The sequence below is a fragment of the Ctenocephalides felis genome, unplaced genomic scaffold (assembly GCF_003426905.1).
Source record: "Ctenocephalides felis isolate EL2017-DRISC unplaced genomic scaffold, ASM342690v1 CF-g0.4_SCAFFOLD_01170, whole genome shotgun sequence".
NCBI classification, from domain to species: domain Eukaryota; kingdom Metazoa; phylum Arthropoda; class Insecta; order Siphonaptera; family Pulicidae; genus Ctenocephalides; species Ctenocephalides felis.
This window is the reverse complement of record NW_020537324.1, coordinates 27,461,047-27,477,119: the sequence shown is the minus strand read 5'-3', so window position 1 is coordinate 27,477,119 and position 16,073 is coordinate 27,461,047. Positions and strand designations below refer to the sequence as shown.

At 29.3% G+C, this 16,073-nt stretch overlaps 1 pseudogene; it reads left to right on the top strand.

Moving 5' to 3' along the window:
* The first annotated feature begins 417 nt into the window (after nt 1-417).
* On the top strand, nt 418-15,287 carry LOC113367012 (annotated as a pseudogene).
* Nucleotides 15,288-16,073: the final 786 nt, after the last annotated feature.

Below are 16,073 nucleotides of genomic sequence, written 5' to 3'. Positions count from 1 at the left end.
AAAAGATATCGTATTGTAGATCTCTTTATTTAAGTCATATGCGAATGGGGAATGTCCATATATAAGCCATATGGTATTTAACATCCTCTTTATTTTTGGTTCGTGTCCGACTTTTAAGTAATAAAAATGTTATCGAGATACCATGAAATCATTGTGTAAATACACTTCGTCAGTTTTCAAGCTGCAATTCAGATAAAATCTTTCAACTTATTTTACACACGCCCAGACCGCACTTAAATAATGCATATGATTAAGTGTGCTCTTATTTTTATCAAAGTGTTTGATTATTAATAAACACGTTATTTAATCTTCGATTTTAGCGAATTTTATTTATTGCAAGAGGTATAATTTTAAATTTCGACTTTGAGACTTTTGTCTGCTTTATGTTTTTACATAGAATGAGCTTTTTACGTAAAGATGGAAGATTTCTGTGGGAATTGTTACAATATCATTTTTCAAACCGAATGGGCACAGAAATTAATATTGTCATCGCTAAAATAAATGAGAACAAGTGATAATATATTGCTAGTTCCAATAAAACTCTTAATTAATGCGTGAACACTGGTGATACTGTTGTGTATTGTTGACTTACAAATTGCTTTGATCCTATTTGCGGTACTATGTAGTTAGAAAATTATATTATCGTTGGCTTCTTTAATTATTTAATTATTTTATTTCATTTCTATGCGACCTAAAAAATCTAATTTTTAATAATTAGCGTGAAATTAGGTCCTTGTCTAAATTGTTATCTTATGACACAAACATTCTTATCTATAATAATACTTACTGCTAAAGGTGTTACGTGTGGGATTGAAAAATACTTGCGCTTCATAATTATGTTATGAAAAAAGATAAACGCTATTGTTAACATTACATAACTTATCACTTTTACTTTCCGCTTCAGTATTTAATTCATATTTTATTTATATTTAAAATAGGGTCGGATTTTTTTTAAATTTATTTTTACCAGCCTCGCCTACTTAGAGCATTTAGCCACACCTACAATTTTAAACTGTCTTTATTATATCATATTATATGTCCAGTACCGGATTTGGTACCCTGGGGCACTGACAAAACTGTCGCCCCATCACTTAAATAGTTTTATGTCTCATTTTCTAAAATTAAAATAACTATATGATTGCAAAAATATTACGTATTACATACTATAATAATGTAACCAAATATTTATATTAATATTAATAGGACTTTATTGTATTTTTAAGTCTTTCTTGGAAAAAATCTGTGGGCTATATATTTAAACAATAAATAAATAAATATTTGTTCTAACAAATATAATTATAAATTTTTACTAAGGACTTTCTTCATAAACACATTCGACGAACTTCTTAAATTCCTGTAGGATATGTTATTTAAAGTTAAAATTAAAAATGTAGTAATCGCAACAAAATCGAAAATAATTTTTTGTATATCTTTGCGTTGCGTATTCAAGGTTCCTGAACATTTTTTTCTTACTTTCCAAATTTTGCTGCCTCAGAAAATTTTCTGCGCTGTCCTTACTGTAAATCCAGCACTGACTATATTTATTATACATTTACTAGCTTTATTATATCATATGCTATCTTTATATATCCTGTACTATACAATTTTCTTCATTCATAAATCCAATACTATTTAATTTTCTTTACTAAAATCTACTTAATTTCAATCCAATAAATCAAATGTTTATTCTGTAAGTTGAACTGGTGACTTGAACCGAGTATCCCTGGCGGGCATGCTACTGACTGAGCTATATTCCAGTCACAGCGTCGGATGATTTAAGTATAGTTCCAAATTCACGACAGTTTATAAAACGGTATAATTTATGAAGCTTGTTAACTTCATCATAAATCATTTTGGCTCTATAAATAAAAATAAAAATTTAGGACCCAGACTCTGGGTTTCAGATAGTCCAGTCACTATAGTAAGTTTACCTCGGAATTCGAGATACCCAGCTGTAAGTCTGTAAATACTTATATATTGACACCCTAAAGTTGTCTCAAACCCTACATATGGTATTGACACCGTACTAGATGTAGGTTTTGAGACAAATTTAGGGTGTCAATATATAAGTATTTACAGACTTACGGCTGTGTATATCGACTTCCGAGATTCTTACCTAATTTAAGCTTAAATGACTGGACCAAGGATGGTGAATACGTTTTCCGAAAAAGTTGGCATATTCTTAACGTATACTATGAAATGGTTTACTGACCCTGCTCCTAATCATCGCAGACACATCTACATGTAGCGATGCTGATTTCACATGGATCTGCTCCCAACCGGAGACGAGTCCTCCTCCAAACTCAACTAGTCACAAATCAAATACTCAATCTCATCAAAATCTACGTAAAGCAGGCAGTTCTTCGCCTTCGAATGCTTTGCAGCAGGTAAAACATAACCAGGAACCTACTGCGCGCAGTTGTGGAAGTTTAGACCGAAGACGTCCAGCGAGCAGGGCTTTGCGCGACCAAAAATCGCGTTCGACGCACACTCTGCGGTGCGACAATTGGAGCGACTCGACAAATTCTAGAGAAAGCAGGTGCCTCTTATCGTTTGTTTGATTAAGTAACAATGGCTTCTTAATGAAGCTTTAAATGCGGATGTCTACGATGGTGTATTATTATTTTACAATTGTAAATAACGACTTCAACTTATCTCTAATTTGAAATATCAATATTATGTGTACGAAAGACGTTTGGCTGTAGTGATATCATTAATTTAACATATTTATATAGTTTTATGCTAAAAATAGTATGGATGCCAGGTGATCCACTATACGAAATTGCAATGCTGATTTATTTTTTATGTTATAGTCTAGTCATTATAGTAAGTTCATCTCGGAATTCGAGATATTCAGCTGTAAGTCTGTAAATACTTGTATATCGACTCCCTAAAGTTGTCTCAAAACCTACATATAGTATTGACACCCTATCATATGTAGTGTTAGAACGAAATATCGAGTACTGAGTAAATATCGATACTTTGCGGTCGATAGTGAGTACTTTTGGTATCGATTTTTTAGCTCGATCTATTTGCCATTTCGTCGATAGTTCTCAAAAAGAATCGACAGCGTAATCTATGAACACCACTCATCGACCAACTAGGAACACCACTCATTTTGCGAAATGCAATGCAATAGTCTCTATAGGTGGTTACAACTATTCAAAGAAGTGTCAAAAATGATCCCGAAGGGTGTCTTTAGTCTCAGAATTTATTGCTGAAAAACCCAAATTGAATATGACCACACTAATAAATAAAGATGTTCATTTATTACTCTTATGTAAGATGAAATGGCCTTTTAAAGTAAAACATATTGAACAATCGAAGTATGATTACTTCAAATAATAATATATTGAAATGGATGAATATTATTATTTGAAATAATTATATTTCGATTCTTTTTTACGCAAAATACTAATATACTGAAATGGATAAGTATTATTATTTGAAATAATTATATTTCGATTCTTTTTTACGCAAAATACTCATGTATTGAAATTTTTGAATATCAACATGCAAACATATGGATTTTTTCTCGGAACCATTTAAACTTTAAATCCCATCGCACCGAAGGAATGTTTCTCTACAAGTGTCGAAGATAATATATCTTGACCGTCATTAAACTGAATGTTTATTGCTTTCCAAAGAGCTTCATATTGCACTTTTATGTAAACATGTAACGGCTTTTTAAAGTTGCATGCTCGCTAAAATTATTCATATAAAAATATTCAACAATTATAAAATATTATTTTACTTAAAAATATTAAAAATATTATTGTACTTAAAAATACTTAAAAAATATTGCTTTTTGAATATAGTATTAGACTATTATATTGTTTTAATCAAAAATAGTCAACTATTATAACTTGTCTTTTTTTTTTTGAAAAATTATAGAATTTGAAATTAGTATTGAAAAATTACTAATAAAATTTTACAATATTGAAAATGATTCTGATTTAACACATCAGATACAAGCAACAGAATTCATTCTAATATTGTGATATGATATTTAATGAGTTTTAGATCTTTCTTGCATTTATGTTTGATTTTTATGAAAAGTACTCAAAATTCGATATTGAGTACTATCGATACTTTCGCCACGATATTTTTTTGGCATCGATATTTTGATTAGATACTTTTTAAAGTACTCAATATCGATCTTTTGCCTCGATACTTCCAACACTAATTATATGTAGGTTTTGAGACAAGTTTAAGGTGTCAATATACAAGTATTTACAGACTTACAGATGGGTATTTCGAATTTCGGGATTCTTACCTAATTTAAGCTTAAATGACTGAACTAATATTTATGATCCACTAATACTTAGTTGCAAAAATTACTAAAAATGCGCTAAACTGAAGTTTCTTTGCATTAAAATTACCACAAACATTTTTTGAACGCACTGGTGTTATCATACATCTAAAAATGTTAATTAAGATCAATTCTTATTTTTTAATACATCTAGTCCAGTCATTTAAGCTTAAATTAGGTAAGAATCTCGGAATTCGAGTTACCCAGCTGTAAGTCTGTAAGGTGTCAATACCATAGGTTTTGAGACAACTTTAGGGTCTAGTATTTACAGACTTGCAGACTTACAGCTGGGTATCTTGAATTCCGAGGTGAACTTACTATAATGACTGGACTAATGTGCCTTTCATGGCAGCGTGATGCTAATAAGTAGGTGATTTATATAACCGTTTATTTCACATAATCATCAATATATTAGTTTTTATTATATTGTTCTGAATTGTGTCCAACCTTTACAACCAAACACATTGCATAGTAAATCTCGTTAAATTATCCCAATAAATAAAATAGTTTTTAGCTCTTCTCTGATATTCATTCTTAACATAACGATGGAAAAATGTTATTAATGTCTAAATCTGAACTCTAGCAAAACTTATATTTATCGATAAAAAGACATTGAGAACCGCCATGTAAAAGAGTATTACTAACCACTATTACTAGTTGAGCAAGTGCTGACACTTCCATAGATATTATTATTATATCTACTATATTTGTGTGGAGCAGGTGCGGAGGCAGGTCCGCAATGCACGAATTGACGATTCCTCCGCCTCCAAGTCTTCCTCATTGCGACGGCCAATCTTGTTGCGAAGAAGCTCTAATGCGAATTTTGCCTCCTAGATGCAGGTCAGGGCAAAGAATGTTTGCTAAAAACTCATCCCTGGTTTCAATAAAGTCGACAAAAAAAATCAACCTCTATAGCTCGAATTTTTGTTGCATATCCAAACAATAGGGAATCAAAAAATCAGTAATTATAAGCAAATGAAAAGCAAAAAAAAAATTTTATACCATTTTTTTTTTTGAATCAATGAATTATGTGACTTTCACGTAATCACACCTATATCACATCGGCCAATAATGCTCGCACTTCTGTGTAAGAAATGTCTAACAAAAAATATTGATATTGGCTATCTGGGAAACGTTATAAAATTAAGATTTATGCGCCATCTCATAAAAAAATGTCATAATTATCTGATGAAATATTGAAAAATTTGGAATGTGACCTGAAAGTTACACAGGTCCATAGATGGTAAAAAGAAATGCAACCGAATTTGTAATATTAAAAGTTTGAATGCGGTTGTAAAATTTTTAATATATTATTATTTTGCTCTATATAATTTTTAAGAAAACTGCAGTGTTAATAACACAGCTTCACAAAAAAGTTGTCTGTTTATTTACAAATTTAAATTTTTAATGAAACAAACAATAAACATTTCTAAAAATTTTTTTTTTTAATATATTATTATTTTGCTCTATATAATTTTTAAGAAAATTGCTGTGTTAATAACACAGCTTCACAAAAAAAGTAGTACTAATGTAGTTTTTACCGCTGAATACGCTTCTAAAGTCAAAACTCGGGGTCTAATAGCAAAAAATAAAAAAAAATAAAAAAAAAATCGACAAAATTTTCGATTTAGTAATTCTTCTACATTATAATCAAAATCTTATAACTTATGTTGTTTCTTGGATTTTTTACCTTGATTGACTATTGATCGAAACTCGAGTTTCGATTAAATAAAATATTTAGTTTTTTTGTATAATTCCGCAGTAATTTGCAAACATATTTACACCCCATTGCCTCTGGGTAATCTGCAAACATACTTGCGATTACCTTTGCTGTTATCTACAAAAAAAATTAAAAGATTAGTTAAGTGAATATCAAATGGTAAAAAAGGGCCAGAAAATGACAAAAATTATAAGATTTTAATTATCTTGCAGAATAATGAATAGATCGGAGTTTTTGTCGTTCTTTTAATTTTTTTCGATTTTTTGCCATTTAACCCTCAATTTAGATTCGTTTAGATTCGTGTTCAGCTGTAAACAGTTCATTGAAAAAACCTACGCTGCACACCCAATACAGACTTCTATTTTTTTTTGTAAACCTGTGTAATTTAGGCAATTTTTTTCTAGTAACTTAGATAATAATTACGAAAAGAAGTAAAGTGAACAAAATTTAATTTATATAACAGTACTTGCTGCAGACCAATTTATTTCCCCTCGGTTATAATTAATCTTATATCTGTTACCGATCTCGAGATGCGCGTTTCCTGTCGATAAGCGATTGCCTGCATAGCCTGCCTTGTTTAATGAAAGACCGACGTCTCGGGTTTCTTTAATTGATATCACGCATAGTGTAACTTTTCAAGGAACATCAAATAATTTATTACATGAACTTTTATGTAATTTTTACTTTTCACATGTAGTGAAAGATGTTTTAAGATGTTTTCAGGTGTTTTTCAATATTACATATATACGAGTAGATTGCACATTTGAAATAAACGTCTTATGAAACCAAATTTATTAGACGAATTAATTAACAATATTTTTATTCGAGAATTATTGCATTTGGTGTAACTAACCTATTATACTAATACGTTTAATTAAGATTAACTTTTCACATATAGTCCAATACTACAAATATAGAAGTAAAATTTCTATTAGAAACAAATGACTTATGAAACCTAAATTATTAGACGAATTAATTAACAATATTTTTATTCGAGAATCATTGTATTTGGAGTAACTAACCTAATATACTAATACGTTCGATTGAGAAGTTTTGATTGATGAAACATTAATAATAGGTGAAATACGGGAAAAATGACATTTATGGACGAAATGACACAGTGGTCTTATTTTTAAATTTGCTAGTTTTAGTAACGTTTCCGCAACTGTATTATATTTGGTGTAACTAACCTATTATACTAATACGTTTCTTTAAGAAGTTTCTTTAAGTAATACAACAAATATACGAGTAGAATGTTCATTAGAAACAAACGACATATAAAACCTAATTTGAGTTAATTAACAATATTTTTATTCGAGAATTATTGTATTTGGTGTAACTAATCTATTTTACTAATACGTTCGATTAAGAAGTTTTGATTAATAAAACATTAATAATAGGGGATATACGGATGAAATGACATTTATGGACGAAATTTCACAGTGGCTTTATTAAAAATTGGTGACTGTATAACTTTGAAATACATAATCGCAATCCTATCAGATGTTGAGTGTCATTGTCACAGTCTTGTCGTAGTAGTCAGTTCAAATGTTTATCTCGCTTTCAAGTTTATTTTGAGGGTGGTTTTCTTATTCTTTTTTGGCACTTTGTTATTTGTAATTATTTCTATTAGAATCAATGAACTTGTGCTAGTACTAGTGCTTATGATCAGTTCATTGAAATAATCAGGTGTTTGATGGAATTATGATTACCTAATGGCAAAATGACATAGCGCTGTTTTGCACGCACTACAAATTAGATTATTCGAGGCCAAGAAAATTGAAAACTGTCGATCGTGATTGACTTTTAACTTGTACTTTAATTACTTCTAAAAAAGGACCAAGAGATTTACCGGTAGAAGAAGAGACTTCCATTTGTTGCAAAACCCTCTTTGCCTATTCTGAGTCTAATTAAGATTGGTTACGATATGTCATTTGTATTCTTTAAGGCTCATAATTTGTCCAAATTATGAACCTTAAATTATTTGAGTCCAAAGAGGACCAAACGTTTTATTTATCTCAGTACGTCCATCCATGGAGGTATAGGATTAATACCTTATATGTCATTTTGTCTATATGGACTTGTTGCATTTCTTAATTAATATGATATTATAGTTTCTACTTCTTTAGAACTAACCAGCTATGATATTGAGAGTCAATAAATCTAAGATTACTAAAATAGAAAGCTAAGGAAAAATGGATAATTTGAGACTGATTATTATATCATTAAATAATTCTTCATTTTGTCCGTACTTCCTCTATGTATAACAAATTTGCATGATAACGATTTTTACATTCATAGAATGTTACTCTTTTGGAAAATGCGATTTCTTCTAAATAACCCAAAATACATAATGTGGAAAAAGTGATGAAATTAAACTAAATAATGGTCTTTGTCAGTTGTGCGAGATGCGAGGAACAGCAGTCTTTATCCCATTCGCATTGTGGAGATTGTGGTAGAAATTCACATCATGGGACTCCATCCATGATCCACTGTTGCGAACGCTGGGCCTATCCTTACTATCCTTGTTATCAGGTAGTCCACAAGGATATCTTCATCCATTTTAGTTTTTTTTTTACAAATCTAACTTTACTTATCCTTCTATTATCTGTCGGTTGAAAAACGTTTTGTTTTTATCTGGCTACCTTTCAACAACTGAAATTATTATATATATATATATATATATATATATATATATATAATAAATATTATTTATTACAATAATTTATGATTTCTCTTAATAATTTCTGGTGTATCGTTTATGATGCGAAAATGTAAAACTGTGTACAGTTTATCGAATCAAGATTTTCTAGATTGTTTGTTTTGAATTAATAAGTTCTGCAAAAGGTTGTCATTCAAAAAGATTTACTTCTATTTTATCAAGCGTTCTGGTCCTGCGGAGGAACGAATTCGCAGATTAGAAGCAGATAAAGAGCAGCTCCGCCTTCAAGTTTGTTCCTTAACGGAGCAAGTAACGATGCAAAGTGAAAGAGCTGCTGGGCTTGAACGTGCCTTGCAGGATAAACAAAAATTACTTCAAAGTGCCGAGGAATCCTTACAAAGGGTATGTGTTTGAAATTATTACATAGTTACATCAAAGATTGTAAGACGGATATAGAAAAATGCATAGATTCCATTGAGTCAATTAATAAATATAAGACAAATTACAATACTAGTCCTATGGTAAACAATTTTATTTGCCCTTGTTATCAACATAGAGTAAAAATCGTCAGATCAGCGATTAATTATAAAGGCAAAATTAAAGATGAATAAAAATAAAGCTAATCAAAAAAAATACTGAGTAATCACTATACTATATACATATACAAGTAATATAATTTGTACTTAATTTAATCGACTTAATTTTTTCAGGAAATGTTATCCAGATCATCATTAGAAACGCAGAAATTAGAACTTCTATCGGCTTTGAGCGAGTTGAAGCTGCACCAGGCATCTTTAGAACGTGATAATATGGAGTTACGGCGATTACAACAGCAAATATCATTCAATTCAGATAATTATCAATCATATCAACAGAATATAGAAGCAGGAAAACCACCTGCCGCTCCTAGAACATCTACGCCCTCAGGAAGTCCGGCTAATTTATCTCCTTTAAACTTAAATTCAATACAAGTAAATAGAACTTATTACTTAAATAATTGATATCTAGATTAGTTGAAGAGAAAATGAAGGATTTGTTTCTTAATATGTGAGAGTGAACGATTTTAGTATTTCAACAATATTTTTTATTGTTGAGTTTTTGAACAACCCAATCAAAATTAGTGATGCTTTTTTGGTTCTTTAACTATTCTCAGTTAGGTAAATCGGTTCAAACTTATTTTGTAAGCGATATCATACATTAGATAGATTAATTTATAATAATCTTGAACTTTAGAAGCTACTTAAACATGTTTTTTTATGCAATAACTCCTATGCTATTTATCTACAAGATATCGATGATTCAAATATTTTAAATGATACTTATCAAATTAATGATTTCAACTTTAATTATATTAAGTACACAGTACCTAATAGCTAAGTTGAACAGCATCGAAGTGGTAAATATGTTACAGATTTGTATTTGTGATGAACTTACAGTATATTACATTATTATTTATTATATGAATTAATTTTTACAGCCATCATCGATTCCATACCGCAATATAACAACACACGGAAGTTTACCACGGCATTTCAATTCAAATATGAATAACCAGCGTCAAAATAGTCCCGATGACAACGCAAACCTGGTGACGAACGGCTGCAGTTCGCAAAGAAGAGCAGTGAACTTCGGTAAACCACGACCACTTGTCCAGACAATACGCGGGTTTTCTGTTCCCAATTTAGGTTAAGAGCGAGGCCCCAATGCCAGAGTTTTGTTCTAGGCTTGCTAAAATGTTAATATTTGCATCTTGGCCTGACTTTTCAATTTTTATTCTTTTTCATTTATAGAGGGATGGCTGTTAAAGATATGTCAATATGAAATATTTTGCTTATATCTCTTCATTTCTTTAATAATTGATTTTATGCAAAGTATAGTTTTATGCTAATATAAACTAATATAAACTTGCTGTTTCTAGTGTTAAGTACTGCAAAATTATTAATTTGTATAGTCGCAAGTTATAGAAAAAGTCTTACAAAAATTATATCATCGGTGTAACTGAATATACAATAATAGCATCTAATGTGTTAGATTGCACATATCGGTGATAGCTGCGAAGATATAGATGATATTCACTATCATTGATGCAAAGTTTAAAGATTTAATGATTTTCAGCCATTCAAATTCAGTTGTGCCCATTTGAAACCAACTTGTTTTAAAATACAGATCAAAACCCTATCCAAAATAAAACTCATTACTTTAATCTATATTCATACATAAATTTATTGAATGCGACACTTGCTAACTTTTATAAAAAGACCTTGCCACACAATTTAATTTTTCAACTATCTAATTAATGCATGCAAATAACATTTCGATTATACTTATTTCAATATTTCTCCTGCATTTCTTTTCTATTCAGCATGGCACAAATTATTATAGCCGAATTATTAAAATTTTAGCTCATACTGAATATCCATTTTTCAGCTGAAGCAGATCAAATCATTGCCCAAGACCTAGATTTACAAGAAAACAATAAGAACTCCAATAACCAGCCAAAATCTCCGCAATCGATTTACCATCCCATTAGCAACCAGCATAACAAAGGATTATTGCTATTTTGGGAAATGAAACGTTCATCAAGTGGAACCATAGCGGTTCACCAGATAAGAAGATAAGGGTAGCCGACTACTTGGTAACATATTCTACCAACATTAACGCACAGCGTAGTGATTACAATTTACATGGAAATACATAAGTGGAAAGAACTAATAGTAAGGATATGATAGACAAAGTAATGAATTAAAAAGGGTAACTTCTCAGAGGTGGCATGAGAGCCACACTGGCGGCCGACTTGGATGGTCTGAAATATAATGAGGAAATTAATTATGTAACCTTTTTATTCAAAGTATAAATTACCAATACATTTGTAATTGATAATGTACGCCATATATATTATAATATATAGTATTATGATTGAAATGAAATTAATGATCCTAATAATAGTCAATAAATCAATTAATAAATGATACATTAATTTTACTTTCAAAGACCATGCTATAACATACCTTTCAAAGAATGGGAAAGAGAACGAGTATTATCTTGGATGCGGAGTGATTTAGGGATCGATTTTATAGAAAATGAGGCAGCTAAACAAATTATTACAAATGGATCCAAACTTCTTGATGCTACACCCAGTAAGCTAATCATATAAATTAAAATTTTGTAAATGATAATAATGCTTAATAGCTAAAATTTATTTTTATTTGTAGCTGATTTAGAAAAAGCATTTACAATAAAAAGTCATCTTCATCGCAAGAAAATAGTTTTAGCTTTGAGTGATTTGCGAGGTACGAGTGATGATGAACATTTGAAGAATGCTGGAAAATGGAATACTTCTACAGTAACTATTTTAGTTTTATTGATGTTAAGTAATATATATTCCCATAATGTTTATAAATATATTTAGGTTTTACGGTGGTTGGACGACGCAGGATTAACTCAGTATAAGGATATATTTATGCAAGCTCAAATCGATGGTCGACTTTTGCATCGTCTCAATATGGATGACATAGCAGCGCTTCACATTTCCAATCTGCTGCATGTTACTAGTTTGCGAAGAGGAATTCAGGTGGAATATTACAATTACAATTTATAGAAAGTTATTTAAAGACGAGAAATATTTTAATTAAATTTTAAATAACTAATAAATTTTCATAGTCAATAGTTAAACTACATATATAAATAATACCTTTTGAAACTTTTATAAAAATAATCTATTTCAACCATGATTAACTATATTATTAACTTTCCAAATGAAAATGAAATATTAGAGGACTCTAATAAGTGGTTTAACTATAAAGATAAAATTAAAGTTTGAATTAATCATACATGATTTTAGAAAATAACTCTGTATACATATTACGCAGGTGTTCCTTCTATATTTATTCAAAATAATTTATAGCTCGAGACTTAGATTACTTGTAAGTAAACGTTTTGTGTAGTATTTAAGTTTGTACATTATTATTTCGTATTATTACGTTAGTACGTATTAAATTCAAGTTTATAAAATTATTAGCTAATGAAATGCAATGTTCTAGAATAATACATTTATTCGAATCTGACAAAAAGTTTATTTTTTAATATCGACAATGGTTTTATGATTGCAGGTTTTACGTGAGCATGCATGGAATATGGATACCATGATAAAGCATTCCAAAGAGAGCGATCCGGTTGCCTATTACATCCGATCATATCGCTCGATGGAGTGTGCACCGTATTATGGAATGGTTGCAACATATTGATTTGTCTGAATATGCTACTAATCTCAAAAATACAGGTATCTATTTTTTTCCTATTTCATATTAATATTAAAAACAAACTAAAAAAAATACTAATATTGACCGAAAAGGAGTAAAAATTAAGAAATAAATGAATTGTGTGAAAAGTTTGCATATAAAATGTTTTAAATTTTTCTGACAATGAGTAAGAGATATAAAGTCTATACATGGCAATTTAAATCGTGTAAGTTAAATCGTAGTAATAAACTCATAAATGAACAAAAAAAATTTAATTTGACATTGATTTTTACATAAAGATTTATATTGTATACACCTATTTTAGGAATATCATTATACTCTCTTAATATAATATTGTTTACATTAATGAAACAAAGTTTAATAAATATGGTACAATTTCTTCAGATTATATAAAATCTAGGTGAAAATTTGCCTTAAGGCAAGTTGCAAATACTTCCCGTTATGTATATAGACTTAATAATAAGAATTGAAATTTAGAATAGAGGCGATCGAGTTTTAACATTTTAACAGGGTCCATTATTCCAAACTTTGAAGAATTTTTATAATCAAACCACTTTATTGTTAATATTTTGGCCTATAATACTTTAGAATAAACGTTAAAATCATAAACTTTATCATTATACAAAATTTTGCAAAAACCGCTAAAAAAAAGTTCAACAATTAATTACGAAGATACGGCCTACCCCATCTTTACCAATAAGTAATCAGCTCGACTCCCAAATGATAGCTTGCTAACAGTTTTTGAACTTTCAAAATTGGTTCAGTTTTTTTGGCTGAAACATGAACGAAAATTTTTGCATTATTCTGCTAATTTTATGAAAACGGCGCGGCTGGTCACAAATTTTTTGAAATATTTGAATGCACGGTGCACGTTTTTTGAGAAATAATCGACAAAAGGTTAAATTAAGGCCTATATATACACACATGAACTTTTTGCAAAAGTCGACCTATTCAGAATGACTTAAAACGCCGAGAAAACATAAAATTAGCGAATAGGATTTTCTGGAGAACTTCTTCTTTGGGAACATAATAATTATACGCACTTATAATCAAAAAACACCCTTCAACAAAAACATCTTATAAGTTTTCAATTTGAATCTGATACGTACTTCGAGTATACATTTTTATAGGAGCAGTTCTCAGAATTTCGTAAAAAAAATATTCTTATGGATATATGAATTATAATATTCATATAACTTCATATAATTGATATTTGCAATTTAAATATTCAAAGTGGCAGTTTTAGCTTATTCCGTTTTATCTATGTATAGCATTGTTATTATTTAAACCTTACCTCCGAAACTTTTTCTAATTGCAAAGTATACCAACTAACTTGGCAAAAGCAATAATATAGTCAAAGTATGCATTAATATAACTATTTTTTTCTAATTCTAAATTATTTTTAGTTAGGGTCAGAAATTTTGTGGGTGATTCAGTATATTCTTATTCTTATAAACATGTGCTCAGTATCTTTTATAAACATCTTGCTTAACATTTTAAGGCAATAGAATTGCTTCGGCATCCTACTCACTTGGCTTATTAGATTTACATGAAATAAATGGATATATGAGGCTAGTTATGATTCCAGAATTTATACGAACAAGCATTTGATTTTATTTTTATTTTTTACTTTAATTAAGGTGTACACGGAGCTATGCTGGTGCATGAACCTCGATTTTCAAGCGACTTGCTAGCTGATTTATTGAGTATTCCTGCTAACAAAACTTTATTAAGAAGGCATTTGGCCACGCATTTCAAGGAATTACTTGGTCGAGATATTATGCAAGGCAAACGTGAGGCCGAGTCTACTCTTGGCTTTGTTCCACTCACCCTAACAGCTAAAGTGAAGGTTTGTAAATGATATTAATAAATAAAATGTACATATTGTAAACTAAAATATTATTCTTGAAGGTTCCCAAGAAATCACAGTTCTCTTTAAAACGCCATAAAAGCCCCACGTTAGATGATCTTGGAGAATTAGTATGTCCAATGAATGAAAAAGTGCCAGGTGAACGATCTACTCATATGCCTGTGAGTTTGTACTAACAATACTAAAAGCACTAACTGCAACATGTTTTTTTCCATTAAAAGCATTTTTACCTATACTAATTATTTAATATAATAGACTAATATATGAATGATAATCGTCTACTTGAATTATCAACAAATTTTTAAAATGATTTTATTCTTGTTCTCATATTGAAAATAATCTTAATCTTAACATATAATTTACTACTATTGTCAATAAAATACTTTCAGATGAAGAAAAACAAAGCCGGACTGGATGCATCTGAATCATTAGCAGGAATCATTAATGAAAAAATAGGTTTTTAGCCTTTTTTTTTGTTCAACTGACTAACTATTTGAATAATCAAATTGTATAGCTTTAAGTATTTTTAAACATTTTAATTTTCAGAATTCGAACGATACACACCTCTAGCCTTGCCATAATGGTGCCTTGATTGAAAATATACATATATTTTTTCAAATATCACTAATTAAATTTTTATTCACCTATTAATAGGTAAAATAGTACCTATTAATAGCATAGGTTCTTATATAAAAGTATACGGCAAATTATTTTGTTGGAATTGTAATAAATATTTAATATTTTCTGATGTAAATTTTTGTAGATTGTTTAACTATAGATATCCATAGAGCAGTACGATTCATTCAGCATAGCATAAATGAAAATAAATATTTTACTTGTATTTAAGGTTTAAAGTATATTGTTTAATATTAAAATATTTTGAATGCTAATTATTGTTACTATGACAGCTTGATGTATACTATTTTTACAAATATATTTAGGATAGTATTTAGGATTATTAATAATAACAAATAAGATATAAATTATTTTATGATTATGTACTGATGTTTATAATTATAGTATAAATTTATATATGACCAATAAAAATTATGATATATCATTAATTATTTATTTTGATTTATATTTCATGAAATATCTTTTGTATATTTTATCATACACATTTCAACAGGTCCAAATTAGAAATTTTCTATTTGAAGATACTACAATGAAATCTCAAGCCCTATAAGTTTAAGCAATTGGGGAGAATTAATGAAACGCACTATTTAATAAAATAACAGCTCATCTGCATC